The 15,554-nt window shown below is 38.8% G+C and overlaps 1 long non-coding RNA gene across 1 annotated transcript; it reads right to left on the bottom strand.

Annotated features, from left to right (window-relative positions):
• Nucleotides 1-700: 700 nt before the first annotated feature.
• LOC147581847 (uncharacterized) lies at nt 701-10,971 on the bottom strand. Its single transcript, XR_015249770.1, has 5 exons — nt 10,920-10,971; nt 9,090-9,271; nt 5,598-5,760; nt 3,565-3,631; nt 701-1,008 (listed from the first exon to the last, which is right to left on the bottom strand). It is a non-coding gene; the product is annotated as an uncharacterized LOC147581847 (long non-coding RNA).
• Between the last annotated feature and the right edge of the window lie 4,583 nt (nt 10,972-15,554).

Below are 15,554 nucleotides of genomic sequence, written 5' to 3'. Positions count from 1 at the left end.
CCAACCGCACCATGTGGGCTGGGAATCCCTGGTATGCAGCCCAGTGTTTTATCCAACTACAACTCAGGAAAGGAGAGGGATGTGCTACAAAAATCAGGACTCTTCAGCCTCGTCTTTCAGAGGATGGAGAGCCAATCTCCTGAAGCCAGCCATTCTTGAGCAGTTGGCTGGTTGCACGTTCCATACTGTCCTTAATCATTTATCAGAAAATCGTATCAAATGTGCAAATGCTAACCTCACATAGATAGTGAATTAGTGTTCCAAGGTGGTCATTGTTTGTGACCTTGAAGTTCTCACACCTGTTCCTGTAGACAGAACTAGGAGTGAATGTTCACAGACCAGACCCCCCAGTAAAAGCTTTAGAGTAGGGTTTGCTACAGAATCAATGAAGTGATGAAGGAGTACTGCCAGAGGAAACAGGTGTTGTTACTCACTAAAGAGCTCAAATAGGTACTCCCTGCTTCTCAACAAGAGAGGCTCAGAACTTCCAGCGCTGTGGTCCGCTGCTTCTTCTGTGGGCTCTCATCTGCGCCCCAGGCTGGCGGCCTCACAAGTGTGGCTTAGCAAGGATTCACCTCTATCTCTGTGAGGGAGTAGAAAGCCAGGGGCATTTGTGTTGAGGGACAGAGGTCACAGCCATCTGTTAGTTTTATGTCATTTTACACAATGACTAGAAATGGCCACATTTTCTTTGGGGCACAACATTCAGGGGATTCCTGATCCCGTCATCCAGCTAAATTCTCTTGGTACAAGCGTAGGGCAAATGGGGACTCCATACATACTGCAAGGCTTAGATGGCCAAGTCACTGAAGGTGGGAGGGGATGGTCACACACACCCTTCCTCTTCAATCCCAGGCAGGTAAGAACAGGCCCACATTCTTCCTGTCGCACTGGCACCAGAGACTAGAAATAAAGACTTTGAACTGTGTTTTGGGCTTCTCCTCAGGCACTTGAGTGTTATTCTGGGATGAAAGCAATGTGGCCATATCCTTTTATCTGACTCATTCTCTGCAAATTGATAAAGAGAAAATAGATGAACTCATCTGATTATTCCAGTTCCACAGAAATTACCCACAAATTAAAGAGAAACTTTTAGGTAGAAATCTTGAGGATTGTGTTGCAGAATAATGTATAATGCCTCTATGTATTAAATAAGAGAAAGCTGATCTTTTTTTCTGAAGGTTTTGGTCCTTCCAGAGGAGAGTAGTCTTACACAACTGATAATAGAGACTGTGATAAAATTTAATGCATCGAGGGGTGCCTGGGTGACTCAGTCAGTTAAACATCCAACTCTTCATTTCAACTCAGGTCATGATCTCATGGTTTGTGGGATGGAGCCCTGTCAGGCTCCATTCCAACAGTACAGAGTCTTTGTGGGATCCCATCTCTGCCCCTCCCCTACTCACCTTTGTGTGCTGTCTCTCTTTCTCAAAATAAATAAATAAATTTTTAAAAATTTAATGCATCCATTGTGCTCCTTTTAAATTATTTGACTTCACTCACTCACTGCTACCTGTGTTAAAATGACACCTCAGGGGGCGCCTGGGTGGCTCAGTCGGTTAAGCGTCGGACTTCAGCCAGGTCACGATCTCGCGGTCCGGGAGTTCGAGCCCCGCGTCGGGCTCTGGGCTGATGTCTCAGAGCCTGGAGCCTGTTTCTGATTCTGTGTCTCCCTCTCTCTCTGCCCCTCCCCCGTTCATGCTCTGTCTCTCTCTGTCCCCCAAAAAATAAATAAACGTTGAAAAAAAAAATGACACCTCAGTTTTGGGGGTGAAACTGCCAAGTTCTGTAACCTGACAAAGAGGCCTGGTACAAAATAACCCCATAGGGTTAATAAGTGACCCCTCAGTCCAGACAAAATCCTGGAAATGGAGAACATACCAGCACAGCGAAATCCAAGTTGGTAACCTGGGACTCTGCGACAAGGTAGCCAGAGTCCTTCTCTATACACACATTTAGATGTGAGCCCCAAGTCCCTTTTCCAAAACGATTTTTTTTTTTTCAATCTGTAGAAAAACTAGGAGAATACCACCACCTGCCTCTTCTGTCCTGGACCAATTTTCCTAATTCTCCACGTGTTGATTTGTTTGTACAGATTACTCCAGTGGGGTTTTTAGTCTTGGTGAGAAAAGATAGAGGACCCAGATTAAGCAACTTGCCTAAACCTGAGGAGCAGAGTCACTTTTATTATGGCCCATTGATACATCTTGGCTTGAAAGGGGCAAATGGGACATTTCCCTTCCTTTCCTCTTCTGGTAATTCCAGACCACTCCCTCTCCTGTCCTCTATCTTCCAGCTGTACTGGTGAATACCTCATCTGCATAGTTAAGAAATGACATGCTACTGTCTTGTTTGCCTATCTTGGTTTAACCTTCTCCCCAGATTCTTTCAGAGAAGGAACCACTAAAGTGCTGTGTCAGCGGTAAATATTAATTTTATTTTGTACGTTATGCTGTAACCTCCAGGTAAAATGGGAAAGGTAACATTTTTCTCAGCACTTCTCTTACCTTTCGGCCCTTTCAGGCACACATGTCAGGCTTCCAGGTTTTCTCTACTCTTCCCTCTAATACAACTTGCTTTCCAGAAAAATGAATAAATTGTTGACTCTTAAGTACAAGAGTGGCAAAAATCAGCCCCTTTCCAAAGACGTTTTCTTCAACAGAGAGCCAAAATCTCATTTTTTTTAATGTTTATTTATTTTTGAGAGAGAGAGAGCATGAGCAGGGGAGGAGCAGAGAGAGGAGACACAGATTCCAAAGCAGGCTCCAAGCTCTGAGCTGTCAGCACAGAGCCCAACTCGGGGCTTGAACTCACAAACTGTGAGATCGTGACCTGAGCTGAAGTTGGGCGCTTAACCGACTGAGGCACCCAGGCACCCCACACATATATACTAATATGTGCATTATATAAATGCCTGTCTTATACTAGTTATTATCAAAAAGTGTGAGAGTTACTTGCCCTCTGACTCTAAGTCACTAAATTCTTTTGATTCTTCTTATATAACTTCACTAACATCCAGCCCTGCTTTTCTATTCCCACCACTTTCCACATACGGTGGACTTTCATTTCAATTCTGAAATTCTGCAGTAATCACAAGGCTACATGACTGTAGTCTCACTTGTTCTTCTGGGTTTTTAGGGTTTCCGAAGCACAGCATGCCCCTATTTAAACTCATTTGTTATTTCTCAAACACTTGCCGGACAAAACCCTACTGTTCCTTAGCCTGGCCCTCTACCATCTACCCCATTTTCACCTTGTCAAGGTTTTCTCGTGCAGCTCTCAGACTTGCCCGCAGGCCTTCTACTCCTTTCCCACCTCTGTGGCTGTGCTCACACCTCTCAGCCTGAAATGGCCTCCTTGTTCATTCTCATCTAAGAATCACACCATCTTGGTTAAGTCCTGTCCTCCATCAATCCGCAGACCCTCCAACCTCCATAATGTGTCCACTGACTTCTCAGGACCTCACCTTCCTGGGAAGCCCTACATTGTATTATTTTTAACCCTTCATTGGCCATGTTGTCAGTGTCCTCATATTTTCAGTTATTATTTCCATTTTTATCTTACCTGATCAAAGAGATTGTAAGCCCACTAAAAGGTGGAATCTCAGGGTTTTTCTCACCATCCACAGCACCTACAACAGAGGTCTTGATAAACATGTTTTAATTGATGGACTTCTCCTATCATACACATGATGCTAAGATCACTGTGGCCTAAACTTAAAGAAATTGTATTTGGTTTATTTTTGATATTTGACTGTCCATCAAGTTTCATTTTCTAAATGAAAAGAAATTAATACTTATCATTCTTAAATTACATGGGAGCAATTAATTTTAACTTTCTAGCTAACTGTGCTACTGTGGATAATAATAACCTTGTCTCATTTAACTTGCTTTACCACTCTCTGCAGAAGGCTTTAATGATAAAAAAAAGTTTAGGTCATTGAAACAATAAATGTTCTGAAGTGTTCAGGGTGGAATAGGTGGCCTTGCTTGTATGATAGAGTTTCTTCTCACTAGAGGGATTGAACCACAGGGTTACATACGTACTTAGAAAAGCTAAGTGTAAAAGGAACTCAAGCATGGACGATGGTTGAACTTTGTGGATTTGCAATTCCAACCTTGAAATCCTATGATTGCAAATCCTACTTGCTGACTAAGCAAGTCCTGAACAACCAAGAACTACCTTTTCCTTCCCTTGCACCTTACCTCTGAACTATGTCGTGAAATTTATTCAGATCACAGTGGTTCATTACAGTCACAACAATAAAACTTAGAGTGGATGATAAATTATAAGACAACTAGCTCTTTAGTCTAGCATTCTATATATTATCTTCTGTATTTTTAAAAGATTATTGTATATAATTCTTAGTATCTTAGTCTAGATTTGTTCATACTTTACACAAAATGAAGGATTACTCTTTAAAATCTTAAAGTGTTAAGAATATGAATACCCCCAAAAAACGATAAAGTGAACCCTCATAGGAGGGACTGGATTGAAATCACAGTGGAGATACAGCCCACATTTTATATATCTCTGATTGAAATAGAAGGGTCACCACTAAGGTTAGTAACAAGTTAAGGATGTCTGCTCACACCAGTTCTATTCAACATTGCATTGGAAGTTCTAGCTAAGGCGATTAAGCATGAAAAAGAATTTAAAATATCCAGACTGAAAAAGAAGAAGTAAAACCATTCACAGATGACATGATCTTGTATATAAAAACTCCTAAGAAGTACACATACATAAATACTAGAGCAAATAAATGAGTTCAGCAAGGTTATAGGATACAAGGTCAATATACAAAACTCAATTGCCTTCTTATACATTAGCAATGAACAATCTGAAAATAAAATTTAAAAAAACATTTCTTTTCTTTTTTTTAAGTTTTATTCATTTAAGTAATCGCTACAACCCTTCGTGGGACTCAAATTCACGACCCCAAGATCGAATCACATGTTCTGACTGAGCCAGCCACGTGTCCCTAAGAAAACTATTTCATTTAAAATAGCTGCAAAATGGGGGCTCCCGGGTGGCTCAGTCAGTTAAGGGTCTGACTTTGGCTTAGGTCATGATCTCAGAGTTCATGGGTTCGAGCCCTGTGTCAGGCTTTGTGCTGACAGCTCAGAACCTGGAGCCTGCTTCAGATTCTGTCTCCCTCTCTCTGCCCCTCCCCTGCTCACGCTCTCTCTCAAAAGTAAACATTAGGGGGGGAAAAGGCATTCTTCTATCATAAATAAATAAATAAATAAATAAATAAAACACTTAGGAAAACACAGGTGCAGAGGTTCCTGGGTGGCTCAGTTAAGTTAAATACCTGACTTCGCCTTGGGTTATAATCTCACAGGTTGGTGACTTTGAGGCCCACATTGGCGGGCTCTGCACTGACAGTGACTGTTTGGGATTCCTCTCTCTCTCTCTCTCTCTCTCTCTCTCTCCCCCATCTCTCTCGAGCTTCCATTCTCTCTCTCTCAAAATAAATAAATAAGCTTAAAAAAAAAAAAGAAAAACATTGGTGCAAATCTTTGTGACATGGGATTAGACAATAGTTTTTTTAGATTTAACTATGGAAGCACAAGTAATGAAAGGAAAAAGGGCACCTGGGTGGCTCAGTTAGGTGTCCGACTTCGGCTCTGGTCATGATCTCATGAGTTCAAGCCCCACATTGGGCTCTGTGCTGACAGCTCAGAGCCTGGAACCTGCTTTAGATTCTCTGTCTTCCTCTTTCTCTGCTCCTCCCTTGCTCATGCTCTGTCTCTGTCTCTCTTTCAAAAATAAATAAACATTAAAAAATTTTTTTAACAGAAAGGAAAAAGAGATAAATTTGAATTTCAAAATAAAAAACATTTATGCTTTTAAAACGCTGTCCAGAAAATAGAGACAACCCATAGAATAAGAAAAAAATAGTTGCAAATCATGTATGTGATAAGACTCTAGAATTCAGACTATATAAAGAACTCTTATGATTCAACAGTAAAAAGACAAAAACTCAATTAAAAATTGGCAAAGAATTTGAATATACATTTATCCAAGAAGACTTACAAATGGCCAAAAAGTACATAAAAGGTGTTCAACATGATTAGTCATTAGGGCAATGCAACCCAAAACTAAAATGAGATACTTCACACCCACTAGGATGACTATAATAAAAAGATGAATGGTAACAAATGTTGGCAAGAATGTGGAGAAATTGGAGCCTTCATATGTTGCTTGTAGGAATGTAAAATAGTGCAGCCTCTTTGGAAAACAGTTTGATAGTTCCTCAGAAAATTAAACATAGTTACCATACGATCCAGCAATTCCTACACATATACCCAAGATGATTTAAAACATCTTTTTAAAAAAACTTGTACATGAATGTTCAGAATAGCATTATTCAAAATAGCCCAAAAGTGGAAACAGCTCAAATATTCACCAATGGGTGAATGAATAAACAATATGTGGTATATCAATACATTAGACTATTATTCAGCCATAAAGAGGAATGGATTATTGATATCTGTGAAAACATGGATGAACCTTGAAAACATTACACTAAGTGAGAGAAGCCACAAAAGATCATGTTTTGAAGGAAATGTCCAGAATAGGCAAATCTATACAGGCAGAAAGTAAGTTAGTGTTTGCCAAGGGCTTGGGAGGTGGGGAAATGAGGAATGACTGCTTACTGGCTTGGGGTTTCTTTTCAGGGTGATAAAAATGTTCTGGAATTAAGTACTGGTAGGGGTGCACAGTCTTGTGAATATACTAAAAAATAGTGAAGTGTATATTTTAAAGGGGTTGATTTTACTGTATGTGAACTAAAAAATAATAAAAGAAAAAAAGCAAACCACTTATTATGGTATTCAGAAAATATTTAGGGGTGCCTGGGTGGCTCAGTCAGTTAAGCGGCTGACTCTTGGTTTCAGCCATGGTCATGAACTCACAATTCGTGGATTCAAATCCCACATCGAGTCCCATATCGGGCTCTCCACTGAAGGCACAGGGCCTGCTTGGAATTCTCTCTCTCTCCCTCTCTCTCTGCCCCTCTTCTGCTCACACTGTCTCTGTCTCTCTCAAAAATAAATAATAAACTTTAAAAAAAGAGAAGTCTTAAGTCAGAGATTAATTTGATGACAGGAAACCCATTTATAGTTCTTGATTACCTTTTGATTACCTGTAGTCATTTGGTTACATGTCTGACATAATTTTAACAGGTGCCTCTCAAACTATCAGTAGTGTAAGACAAATTTTTTTAAATTTTCTGTCTGTCTCAGACCAATACTTTTCAAAAACACAACAAAAATAAATTACTAGCAGAACAAAATCAGCACACATAAACTCTCCCTAAATTGCTATGGCATTTCTTAAACATTTGCTCTCAATTGCTGTACTTACTTCATAATAGACTGGGTAAGAAACAGTGTATGAACTGGCACTCGTCCATGACCCACACTTTGGATAGCACTGCTTTAGAATGTATATTCCTCAAGGATGGGGGCTTATTTTATCCCCCTTTTTATCTCCTCAGGTAGGACAGAGTGGGCACAGGTAGCACAGATTGATTGCTAGCTAAATTGGATCAACTTATAGAGAGCAGCTTCAGTTTGAAATAAATAATTCAAACAACCAGGGGTGCCTGGGTGGCTCAGTCAGTTAAACATCCAACTTCGGCTCAGGTTATGATCTCACAGTTTGTGGGTTCCAGCCCCACGTTGGGCTCTGTGCTGACAGCTCAGAGACTGGAGCCTACTTGGAATTCTGTGTCTCCCTCTTTCTCTCTGCCCCTCCCCTGCACACGCTCTCTCTCTCCCAAAAATAAAATAAAAATATTTTTAAATTTTTTTAAAAATGAAAAAATAAAAATAACTCAAACAGCCAGTGAAAAGACTATTAGATACCAAATTCAGGCAACAGGGACTGGCTAAAATCAGCTTAACTAATCAGTAGCTGAAGAGTCATGGTCCATAATGATGGTATTGATTAATCTTCTACATAAATGATAATTATGCTTTTTTTTTTTCATTTCATACGTTTATACCTTAACTTCATTGAGTAGGGTGACATCTTTAGGAGATAAATTACATAATCAGAACAAAGCCAAAAATAGAGACAAAACCATTTTAGCTATAAAATGACAAAGAACTTGGAGCACGTGGGTGGCCCAGTCAGTTAAGCAGCTGACTTCAGCTTGCGTCGTGATCGTGATCTCGCTGTCCATGGGTTCAAGCTTCCCATCAGGCTCTGTGCTGATAGCTCAGAGGCTGGAGCCTGCTTCAGATTCTGTCTCTCCCTCTCTCTCTCTCTCTGCCCCTCCACTACCCCTGCTCGCATTGTGTCTCTCTCTCAAAAATAAATAAATTTTTTTAAATTAAAATTAAATAAACGAATAAATAAATAAAATGATAAAGAACTTCAGTGCTTTCATACACAAATTCATAGATTACTTACAGAAAGTGACTCGTAATGTTGAGGATAGCCCTAGGTTTTTTTGAGGGTGGGGGGCAAGTCGGAAACTTTTTTCAAACTCCCTTACCTGAAATGCTAGCAATTATGCAAGTGGCTACTAGGAGTTTTTATAACCATGAGAATGAGAGGTGTTTGAGAAACGGAATCTGGAATTGGGCTGGGGTGCTAAAGCAGATGTCATAATATAGGTTCCCCCCGCTACCCAAAAACAGAGCGTTCCTGTGAAAACTTTCATAAGCCCAAATGGCCTAAAATGAAAAGTATCACCCAATTTCCAAAAATTCACATTAACCCATTTTGCTTTTATGAAAAGCCGACACTAGTACAGTAATGGCATTTTTCGTAAAAACAAAAATCCTGTTTGGATTTCTTTTACTTAGGGACTCTCATAAAAGCAAAGTGGGGTCATTCAAACTTTTGGAAAGTGGCGAATACCTGTGCCCTTTTATTATTGCATAGGACACATAGAATAACAATTGTAAATCTCAACAAACCCCACCGCAAGAGAGGGTATTAGCTGAATGGTTCCCAAGGACAAGACTTTTTTAGGCTTACGAATGTTCCTAACTCCATCCAGGGCCTGAAAAAATGTGCAGCACTTACCTGATCCCCCTTTCAGCACTGGAGAGTGAACAAAACTTTCTTACAGTTACTCCTCTTTAAAGAAGGGGGGTGGTGGTGTGGGGGTGCAGCCTTAAGGGGAGCCACAACCACTGCGCCCAGGTTACAGTTATGACCCCATGTCCCAAAATGTCTGGTCACCAGCACAGCCTTTCGTCGAAGTACATCTCTTCTTTTTTGTTTTTTGGAGATGAAGTTATTCTACTTCCTGAATGAAAGAAATAAAGTGAGATTATGAGAGTCTGGTCAACTTTAGATTCTCACAAATTAACTCTTAATGAGGTACCTCTATGATTCCTCAATTGCCTTTCTCTTACAATATTTGACTGCCAAGGGATTTATGAGGCAAGTAAAATGGCTACTTAAAATTCCCTATATAAATATAAAGACAGAAACTTCCATAAGGATAGTGACTTAATACAATGTATTATGTCATAGGGCAGATAAAAAGTGGTATCCTGTCTTGCTTTACAGAAAAAATTGTATGTGGAAAGTGAAAAGTGCTAGTTATATTACCCAAAGTACAATTAGTCATCAACATTTTTATTGTGCTAGTTTGTTTCTCCTGTGAGACACACACATACAATGTATCTCTTGGCAAAGCAGCCATTGTTTTTAAGGCTAGCACAATTGCTAGCATTGCAGGTAAGAGAATTTTTTAAAACCTTTTTTAAACTCCCCCCATATATATATATATATATATATATATATATATATATATACTAATCATTCACCTTCAGAGAGGGATAGGGAGCCAATTTCAATTCTTTGCCTAAAAATAGGTAAGTAAAGGGCATGAATCAAAAATAAACTTATCCTGCCTTTCCTATAAATTGTACAGCAGATAACCCAGTAGTAAGGGGAGGAAGCATCTCTTTATAAAAGTATTTCCACTAATAACTGAAAACCATGATAGAATTAGGGTATTATCCTTTTATAACCTTCAATGAATGAATAAGTTGAGGAAATGAGTGTCAATATCTGCTATCACCAGATAAAGAAAAGGAGCCAGACATATGGGCCAGTGGAATAAAACCTGGGTCTGATGAAGCTCCTGGGTCCAGCTGCCAATGTTTAGGAAATACAAAAGACAAAAAAGAATGCTGAACTTCACCATGAGGATGCAATCACAAGAGTCCAGGCTGTAAGACGCTTCATGTTAAGTGGCCTAGGTTCTTCAACAGACAAACTGTAAGGCAAAAGATGCAATGGAGGATAAGTCTATAGAATAAAAGACACATAAAACATATACCAAATTTTTTCGATAGCCAAACTCAACTGTAGTATCTAAAGAAGCATACTGAAATGATACAATTCTAACGAAGGAAGTGATTACCATAAAAGCCAGGGTAGTAGTTACTTTGGAGAGAGGGGTGGGTGTAATTGGAACAGGTAACCTGGAGACGCTTTTGGAATGGCTGACATAGTTTTACATTTTGGCCAGAGTGGTAGTTAAAAGAGGGTTCAGCTTATAATAATTTGAAGCTGTACAATTCTTTGTGTGGTTTTTCTGGATCTGTGTTTTATTTTACAATGAAAAATAAAAAACATATATAAACCTTGTGATTAGAGAAAAAACAACAATTAAACTAATACATTTTTACTTGATACCTCATCATTCGGGGCGCCTGGGTGGCTCAGTCGGTTAAGCGGCCGACCTGGGCTCAGGTCATGATCTCGCGGTCCGTCAGTTCGAGCCCCGCGTCGGGCTCTGTGCTGACAGCTCAGAGCCTGGAGCCTGTTTCAGATTCTGTGTCTTCCTCTCTCTGACCCTCCCCCTTTCATGCTCTGTCTCTCCCTGTCTCAAAAATAAATAAAAAACGTTAAAAAAAAAAAAAAGATACCTCATCACTCACCAGGACAACGCCACACAGGCTCACTGAAATATTTTCCCTGCATGATTTACAGGTATTTCCTTCTCTAGAATGAAGGACTCATTCCTCTAAGTAGAAGTGGAGTTTTAAATTCTTTCCATATCTCCAAAGTATGCAGCTGAAACTGGCCCAGTGGTTAGTTTTCACATTCTGAGTTAAATATCAGCTTTACTAACAATTAAAGATCGTACAAATATTTTACAAAAATTCTGGGTAAAACCCACACATACCTTCCAGCTATAGGCTATAGCAATATACTGGCTTCCCAGCTTCTATTCCCACCCCCGTACAATCCTCCCCACACTACAATCATGACCATTTTTAAAACTCAATGAGCCTGGGTGGTTCAGTCAGTTAAACATCCAACTCTTGATCTCAGCTCAGGTCATGATCTCATGGTTGATGGGATCAAGCCCCAAGCTGGACTCTGTTGACAGCATAGAGCCTTCTTGGGACTCTCTGTCTCTATCTCTATCTCTCTCTCTCTCTCTCTCTCTCTCTCTCAAAATAAATTAAAATAAAAAACTTAAAAAAATAAAAGTAAGAATGACAGGAGCAATTCAAAAAAAGTCTGCTAGTTTCTTGTAAAATGAAATAGATCTACTCTATGACCCATCAGTTGCACTCCCACAGATTTGCCCAAGAGAAATGAAAGTACATGTTTACAGAAAGATTTTTATGAAATATCTTGCCACAGCTTTATTCATAATTGCCAAGCACCACAGACAGCCCAAATGTCCATCAATAAAATAGATACACTGTGGTAATGGAATACTATTCCACAATAAAAAAGAACAAGTTACTGATACTTACAACAACATGGATGAATTGAAAAAAAAGAAACATATTGGATGAAAGACATCATACACAAAAGAGTACATAATGTGTGAATATATTTATGGGAAGTTCTACAACAGGCTTCATTAATCTATGGTGGGAAAAAGTGAGCGTAGTACTTTCCTCTGGAGCAGCGGGTATGAACATTAACTGGAAAAGAGCACAAGGTTTTTGGTGTGGCAGTAAAGGTTTATATTTCTGTAGGGGTTTGATTTGCACAGGTGGAAGTATTTGTCAAAAGCCAGCAATTAGTGCATTTCATTTTATGTAAATTTTTTGCCAAAATAAAAGAACCAAAGACTGTAGCTAACGATATACATACTGAATTAATTAGAGGTAATCTACTGGGGTCTGTAAATTATTATAAAATACATTTAAAAGTCTGATAGATTAATGAATGGGCAAGTAAGTGGGTATGTGATAAAACAAGTTTGGGAAATGTTAATAGTAGAATCTATTTATGGGCATACAGGTATTCAATGTAAAATTCTTTCAACTTTGTTGTATGTTTAAAATTATCATAATAAAATGTTCGCCAGGGGGATCAAATGAGATCATTTCATTCCTTATTTCAAACCTAAGGAACCTCCTCATCTCATTCAGAATAAAATACAAACTCCTGATGCATGGCCTGCACTGCCTTGTATAGGCTAGGCCCTAGCGATCTCTTTGTTCTCAGTCAGTAACACTCCATGATTGTGTCATTCTGCTCCAATGACTTTGGCCTTCTGTCTGTTCTTCAAGATACACCAAGCTTATTTGTCCTCAAAGTACATACATATGTGTCTACCTGGAATGCTTATCTCCCAGACCTGCTCATTGCTACTCTTTCCTGATTACTCCCCGCTCAGCTGTAACCTCAGAAAGACCTCCCCTTACCAACCAATCAATTCTAACATACCTAACATCCCCATATCCATTCTTTCACACTGACCTAATTTATAGTTCACATACCACTTATCCTGATTAAAATTATTTATTCATTTGGAACGGCCTAAGGTCTAGAGTTCTTCCAAATATATGTTTCCAGACACGTAGCTAATATCTCCATGGAAATACTAGGAATTGCCTACATAACTAATCATGTAAGGAATATAACCAGTAGAAAAGAAAGAAATCAAAATGAAAAGAATCTACAACATGAAGAAGAAGTTAAAGTATGTATGATAATTATCCTTAATAATACACAGGAGCACAGTAGTAATAAGAATCAGGAAAAGAAGTCATAGAAGTTGAAGAAATATAATTGAACAAAAACACAATAAACTGGATAAATAGGATGGGTACTACTAGTGAATAAGCCAATAAACTGAAAGAAAAAGTAAAGGATCATCTCCCAGAAATTATCAGAAAAGTGTAAAGGGACTAAAAATATTTTTAAAAAGGGGCACTTGTGTGTCTCAGTCAGTGGAGCATGCAACTCTTGATCTTGGAGTTGTAAGTTCGAGCCCCACCCCATGTTGGACATAGAGATTACTTAAAAATAAAATATTTTTTAAAAAGATAAATAAAAATATAAAAGAAAATCTAAGAGATAGGGAGAACAGAAGTAGAAATGCCAAAATCTTAAAAATAAGATCACAAGGGGCGCCTGGGTGGCGCAGTCGGTTAAGCGTCCGACTTCAGCCAGGTCACGATCTCGCGGTCAGTGAGTTCGAGCCCCGCGTCGGGCTCTGGGCTGATGGCTCAGAGCCTGGAGCCTGTTTCCGATTCTGTGTCTCCCTCTCTCTCTGCCCCTCCCCCGTTCATGCTCTGTCTCTCTCTGTCCCAAAAATAAATAAACGTTGAAAAAAAAAATTTTTTTCAAAAAAAAAAAAATAAGATCACAAAAAGAGAGAAAATATATAATTTCTAAAAATATAATACAGCCTCAATTGATTGAGAAATCAACCCAGAAAACTTAATGATGTAATGTAAACATTGATATGAAAGAATAAATACCCACAAATAACTAAAGTAACTTTGAAAAAAGAGCAAAGGGGAGGACCTCCTTTCCAGATATTAAAATGTATTAGGATGATAGTATGATACAAGAAGAGAAAATGAAACAATGTACCAAAATATACAACTCAAAAATAGATTATTGTATACATGGGAATATGATGGAAATAAAATTAGTGGGGACAATAAGGACTATTGCAGTAGATGCCATTGGAAAGTGACTCACTGTATGGACTGAAGATCTAACACCATATACAACATGAGATCACAGATGGGTTACAGTCCCAAGAGTGAATGATCAAATGGTATGCTTTAGAGAGACTGATGGAGGAGAATGTCTTTATGAACAAGAGAAAGAACTTCTTATATAAAATCCCAGTTGTACAGCCATAGGTTAAATTTGATTAATTTGATTAGATCAAAAGTAAAAGTGTCTTTCCAACAAATAACAATGTCAATAAAGTAAGCAAATGAGTGGCAGATTGAGAGAAATTTGTGAATATTTACAAGGATCTAATATTTAAAATGAGAATTCTTTCAAAAACAAAAAAAGAAGACAAGTCTTAAGTTATGAACAGGCAATTCACAGAAGAAACCAAATTCATTAGCCATTAAAGAAATTCACACAAGGGAATTAAAAGCAAAAATGAACTATTAGGACCTCATCAAGATAAAAAGCTTCTGCACTGCAAAGGAAACAATCAACAAAACTAAAAGGCAACCGACAGAATGGGAAAAGATATTTGCAAATGACATATTGGATAAGGGGTTAGTATCCAAAATCAATAAAGAACTTACCAAACTTAACACCTGAAAAACAAACAATCCAGTGAAGAAATGGGCAGAAGACGTGAATAGACACTTTTTCAAAGAAAACATCCAGATGGCCAACAGACACATGAAAAGATGTTCAACGTCACTCATCATCAGGGAAATACAAATCAAAACCACACTGAGATACCACCTCACACCAGTCAGAGTGGCTAAAATGAACAAATCAGGAGACTAGCTGCTGGAGAGGATGTGGAGAAATGGGAACCCTCTTGCACTGTTGGTGGGAATGCAAACTGGTGCAGCCGCTCTGGAAAACAGTGTGGAGGTTCCTCAAAAAAATTATAAGTAGAACTACCCTACAACCCAGAAATAGCACTACTAGAATTTATCCAAAGGATACGGAGTGTTAATTCACAGGGGCATGTGTACCCCTATATTTACAACAGTGCTTTCAACAATAGCCAAATTATGGAAAGAGCCTAAATGTCCACCAACTGAAGAATGGAAAAAGAAGATGTGGTTTATATATACAATGGAATACTATTTGGCAATGAGAAAGAATGAAATCCTGCCATTTGCGGCAACATGGATAGATCTGGAGGGTATTATGCTAAGTGAAAGAAGTCAATCAGAGAAGGACAGATATCATGTTTTCACTCATGTGTGGAACTTGAGAATTTTAGCAGAGGACCATGGGGGAAGGGAAGGGGAAAAAATAGTTACAAACAGAGAGGGAGGGAGGCAAACCATAAGAGACTGTTAAATGCAGAGAACAAGCTGAGAGTTGATGGGGGAGGATGGGGGAGAGAGAAAAACGGGTGATGGGCATTGAGGAGGGCACTTGTTTGGATGAGCACTGGGTGTTGTATGTAAGTGATGAATCATGGGAATCTACCCCCCAAAACCAAGAGCACACTGTATACATTGTATGTTAACCAATGTGACAATAAATTATATTTTTAAAAAGAAATGTGTATTTAAACCACACTTTATATGCATTATATTGGCAAAAATTAGCAAGCAAGATAATGTCAAGTTTGGGCAGGGATATACAAATAGAGGAAC

This window comes from Puma concolor, chromosome B1, assembly GCF_028749965.1.
Source record: "Puma concolor isolate L17-30 chromosome B1, mPumCon1.1.hap2, whole genome shotgun sequence".
NCBI lineage: Eukaryota > Metazoa > Chordata > Mammalia > Carnivora > Felidae > Puma > Puma concolor.
Note: the sequence above shows the minus strand (reverse complement) of the source record. Positions and strands in the feature narration are given on the sequence as shown.